The sequence below is a fragment of the Petaurus breviceps genome, unplaced genomic scaffold, assembly GCF_028583685.1.
Source record: "Petaurus breviceps papuanus isolate PSGF00001 unplaced genomic scaffold, PetGlider_PUasm1.0 151, whole genome shotgun sequence".
NCBI classification, from domain to species: Eukaryota; Metazoa; Chordata; class Mammalia; order Diprotodontia; family Petauridae; genus Petaurus; species Petaurus breviceps.
The window spans coordinates 10,570,776-10,576,360 of NW_027185712.1; the positions used below are offsets into that span (position 1 = coordinate 10,570,776).

At 38.6% G+C, this 5,585-nt stretch overlaps 1 pseudogene; it reads left to right on the forward strand.

Moving 5' to 3' along the window:
* Positions 1-741: 741 nt before the first annotated feature.
* On the forward strand, positions 742-1,893 carry LOC138153703 (acidic leucine-rich nuclear phosphoprotein 32 family member B pseudogene; annotated as a pseudogene).
* Positions 1,894-5,585: the final 3,692 nt, after the last annotated feature.

Genomic DNA, 5,585 nt, shown 5'->3' on the forward strand with positions numbered 1-5,585 from the left:
TAGTGGGACAGTTAAGTATTACAGCAAAACTCTAATGGGGAACCTGAACCTCCCCTTCCCAGAACTAGGGAAATCCAACCACAAAATGAACATGAAAGAAGTTAAGGAGGTGAATAGAATTGCAGAAAAGTTCAATATGATAGACCTCTGGAGAAAATTGAAGGGGTATAGAAAGGAAAATACCTCTTTCTCAGCAGTACATGGCAGCTATACAAAAACTGGTCATGTGTTAAGGTGTAAAAAACATTCAAAATCAAATGCAGAAAGGCAGAACTACTCATGACATCCTTTTCAGATCAAGATGAAATAAAAATTACATGTAATTTTGAACTAAGGTCCTACTGACTGGCTGGTGTTTTATTCACTGCTCCACCTAGCTACCCCCTGATTTACCTTTTTATGATCTTCAGTCTTGTATTTGAAAATCAAATTTTCTCTTCAGCTCTTCTCTTTTCATCAGGAAATGGAAAGATAGATTAAAAATTAATTGGAGACTAAATAATCTCATCCTAAAGAATGAGCAGGTCAAACAGATCATAGAAACAATAAATACTTTCATCAAAGAGAATGACAATAATGAGAAAACATGCCAAAATTTATGAGATTCAGCCAAAGAAGTACTTAGGGAAATTTCATTTCTCTAAATGCTTACATGAATAAAATAGAGAAAGAGCAGGTCTATGAATTGGGCAAACAAAATAAGCTAGAAAGAGAGCAAATTAAAAATCCACAACTGGGCGGCGGTGGCTCTCGGGGCTCCCTGGCTGGGCTGGGCTCGGGCTGCGTGGCCATGGACATCAAGAAGCGGGTTACTCTGGAGCTGCGGAACAGGAAGCCGGGGGAGGTGAAAGATCTAGTCTTGGATAACTGCTTCTCAGATGATGGGAAGATTGGGGGCCTGTCTTCAGAATTTGAAAACCTTGAGTTTCTCAGCATGGTCGACATCAACCTTGTATCTTTGGCCAACCTACCCAAGCTTCCCCGACTTTGAAAGTTGGAGCTGAGTGATAACCACCTCTCTGGGGGCCTGGAGGTCCTGGCAGAATGAACACCCAGCCTGATCCAGTTAAACCTGAGTGGGAACAAAATCAAGGACATCAACACATTGGAGCCCCTGAAGAAACTGCCGAACCTTAAGAGCCTGGACCTTTTCAAATGCAACATAACCATGCTGATGAGCTACCAGGAGAGTGTGTTTGCCCTTTTGCCCCAACTCACCTACCTCGATGGCTACGATGTCGATGACAAGGAAGCTCCAGATTCGGACCCTGAGACTGGAAGGGAGGGCCTGGATAGTGTTTGCGGGGAGAATGGGGAAGTGATAGGTGAAGAAGAGGAGGAACTTGATGAGGATGAGGATGATGAAGATGTTGATGGAGAAGATGATGAGGAGGAGGAAGAAGATGGGGTAGAAGATGAGCAGGATGATGATGATGATGGAGAGGAGGATGAAGAGGAAGAGGGAGAAGAACCCCAGCATGGAGAGAAAAGGAAACGCGCTGCAGACGACGAGGGGGAGGACAGTGAGGACAACGAGGAGGACTGAGCCAGATGCCCTGCCATCAGTGAGCAGCGGGTTGTGGGTGGACTCTGCCAGCTTGCCCTGGGCACTGCTGGCTCTGGGGTCTGTTCTTTTCCAGAAGGGGCTCCATAGGCACTGCTTGGCCAGGGGATTCGGTGACCGAAGGTTCTCTCCATTTTCAGGGGTGTTTTGTGCAACAATTTGTTGGAATTCTTTCTAAATTTTTGTTTCCAAGAAAAATGTGTCCCTTGCCCTGCCTGGGCCTTGAAGGGGCAGGGGCTCTGGCACTTTCTCAGGATAAACCTTGCAGTCCCCTCCCTCTTCCCTCTTATTGGTCTTTTTAAATAAATAAAAACTGGAATTAAAAAAAATCCACACCTAAGCAAAAAGTTAGAAATTTTGAAAATCAAAGGAGAGATTAATAAAATTTAAAGAAAGAAAACTATTAAATACAACTAAAAAGCCCCAATAAAATAGGCAAACCTTTAGTTAATTTGATTTGGAAAAAGAAAGAAGAAAACCAGGTTACCAAAATAAAAAATGAAAAGGGAGAAGTCACCAACAATGAAGAGGAAATTAAATCAATAATTAGGAGCTATTTTGCTCAATTGTATGCCAATAAATCTGAAATCTAAGTGAAATAGATGAATATTTACAAAAAAAATATAAATTGTTCAGATTAACAGAAGAAGAAATAAAATAGTTAAATAATCCCATCTTAGAAAAAGAAATCAAAAGAGCCATCAATGAACTCCCCAGGAAAAAATATCCAAGGCCAGATGGATTCACAAGTGAGTTCTACCAAACATTTAAAGAATGATTAACTGAAATATTATATAAGCTATTTGGGAAAATCCTACAAAATTCCTTTTATGACAAATATGGTACTGATACCTAAACCAGGAAGAGCCAAAACAGAGGAAGAAAATTTTATACCAATTTCACTAATTAATATTAATGCAAAATAAATAAATAAAATATTAGCAAAGAGATTGCAGCCATTTATTGCCAGGATAATATACTATGATTAGATAGGATTTATACCAGGATTGCAGGGCTGGTTCAATATTAGGAAAAAAAACCCAAATTATCAGCATAATTGACCATACCAATAACAAAACCAATAGAAACCATATGACTATCTCAATAGATGCAGACAGTGCTTATGACAAAATAAAGCACCCTTTCCTATAAAAAACAATAGAGAAAATAGGAATAAATGGAATTTTCTTTAAAATGATAATTAGTATCTATCTAAAATTATCAGTAAGCTTTATCTGCAATGGGAAAAAAGCTGGAAGCCTTCTCAATAAGATTGAGGATGAAACAAAGATGCCTGTTATCACATCTATCATTCAATATTATACTAGAAATGTCAGCATTAGCAATAAAAGAAGAAAAATAAATTGAACTAGTTAGAAAAGGCAATGAGGAAATAAAATTATCATTCTTGGCAGATGATATGATGATATATTTAGAAAATCTGCCTTCCAGCACCCAAAAACAAATAAACAAGTAGTTGAAATAATTAACAACTTTAATAAATTTGCAGGATATAAAATAAACACACATAAATCATCAGTGTTTGTATTGTTGTTCTTGTTTGTTCTTCCTTCTTGATGAGGATCATGAAATCAGGAAGATGATCCCATGGCTTTCAAGTGAATTGGATTTAAGTGAGAGAAGGCTTGAGAGGTTACTAACCTCACTTTCTTCTCCAGAGCCCTCTGAGTCCTGTGGCAAGACATAGATCAGAATGGCTGGAGACAACCCTGCAGCATTTCTATATATTATTACCAACAAACCTCACCCTCAAGAGATAGAATGAGAAATTCCATTAAAAATAAATGTAGACAATATTTGACCTTCTACTTGCAAAGACAGACCCAGGAACCATGTGAACACAATGGCAAAACACTTTTCACACAAATAAAGTCAGATTTAAACAACTGGAAAAATATCAATTGCTCATGAATAGGCTGAGCTAATGTAATAAAAATGACAACTCTACCTAAATGAAGTTATTTATTCAGTGCCCTAGCAAGCAGAATACTAAACTTATAGAGCTAGAAAAATAATAACATGAATCTGGAAGAACAAGTGGTCAAGAATATCAAGGAAATTAATGAAAAAATGCAAATGAAGCTGGCCTGGACATATCAGATCTAAAATTGTATTATAAAGTAGCAATCATCAAAATTATTTGGTACTGGCTAAGAAATAGAGTGATAGATCACTGGCATAGATGAGGTACAAAAGACACAGTAGTAAATCACAATTGTAATCAACTTTTGATAATCCAGAGACTCCAGCTTCTGGGATAATAACTCATTATTTGACAAAAACTGATGGAAAAATGGAAAATGATATGGCAAAAACTATGTATAGATCACCATTCCACATTGTGTACAAAGATAAGGTCAAAATAGGTACATGATTTAGACATTAGCAAATTAGGAGAGCAAGGAATAAATTTTCTGTCAGATTTATGTAGAAGGGAAAAATTTAATGACAAAACAAGAGATAGAGAAAATTATGAAATGCAAAATGCATAATTTTGATTACATTAAATAAAAAAAATTGCACAAACAAAACCATTACAATCAAGATTACAAGGAAAGCAGAAAGCTGGGAAACCAGCAAGTCTTACTGACAAAGGCCTCATTTCTAAAATATATAAAGAAGGGGACAGAGTCAAGATGGCAGAGTAGAAACAGTACTTCCATGCAGCTCTGGCTCCCACCTCCTCCAATTCATGTACAAAATGACTCTAGACAAACTTTGAAGCTATGGAACCCACAAAATGACACAGAGAAGCTAACCTCCCACTGAGGACAGCCTCGCAGGCTGGCAGGAAGCAGCCAGCATAGCACTCTGGGAGCTGAGCCCAGCCCTGCTTGAGCCAGAGGTATTAGCCTCAGGGCAATCTGACCAGCCACCAGCTGGAGGGACATTAGATCACTAGCAGCTATGGTGGTTTCCAGAATTATCAACCCATATATGCTAAGGATGAAGTAAGAAGTCAATGCAGTGTGGACTTTGGGACCTGGGAATTCAGGAGTATGGTATGGCCCTTGCCCCCAGGGCGAGAAGCAGCTGAGGCTCCATGGCCTTGCAGTCACCTGCCTCGTGGTTGCTTCAGAGCTCCTGGTCTGCAGATTGTAGGGGGACCAAGTTAACAGTCTGAGGGGTAATCACTCTTGCTTTAACCTGCTTGGATCTGGATTGCTGTCTAGGGTGGAAGTCCTGGGGTGTGAGAACAGTCTACCAGAGCATGTGGGAGCTTCAGAGTGGGCACCCAACTAAGGGCTCCAGCAGCTGCCAAAATCCCAGCATTTGGGATAAAACTCCCTTTTCTGGTAGCAGAATTCTACTGTGGCAAAAGGCTCAAAAGTCAAATAATTGAGTGGCAGCATGAGCAAGCAAAGGAAGCAAAGCAAACAAAGCATTCCAGCATTAGACTCCTATTTTGGGGACAAAAAGGATCAAAGCATGGAACAGGAGGAAGACAGTGAAGTCAGAACTCCTGCACCAAAAGCTTCCAAGAAAAATATGAATTGGTTACAGGCCATAGAGGAGCTTAAAAATTATTTTGAAAACCAAATAAGAGAAGTAGAGGAAAAATTGGGAAGAGAAATTAGAATGATGCAAGAGAATTATGAAATGAGAGTCAACAAACCTGACTGAAGAAAATAACATCTTAAAAAATAGACTAACTCAGATGGCAAAAGAGGCTCAAAAAGGCTATGAGGAAAAGAATGCCTTAAAAAGCCAAATTTGCCAGATGGAAAAAGAATCTCAAAAGCTCACTGAAGAGAATCAATCCTTCAGAGTTAGATTGGAGCAAATGGAAGCTAGTGACTTTATGAGAAATCAAGATATTATTAAACATATCCAAACAAATGAAAAAAAAAATAGAAGGCAATGTGAAATATCTCATTGGAAAAACCACTGACCTGGAAAATAGATCTAGGAGAGATAATTAAAAAATTATGGGACTACCTAAAAGCCATCATCAAAAAAAGAATCTAGAAATCATCCTTGAAGGAATTCTCAAGGAAAA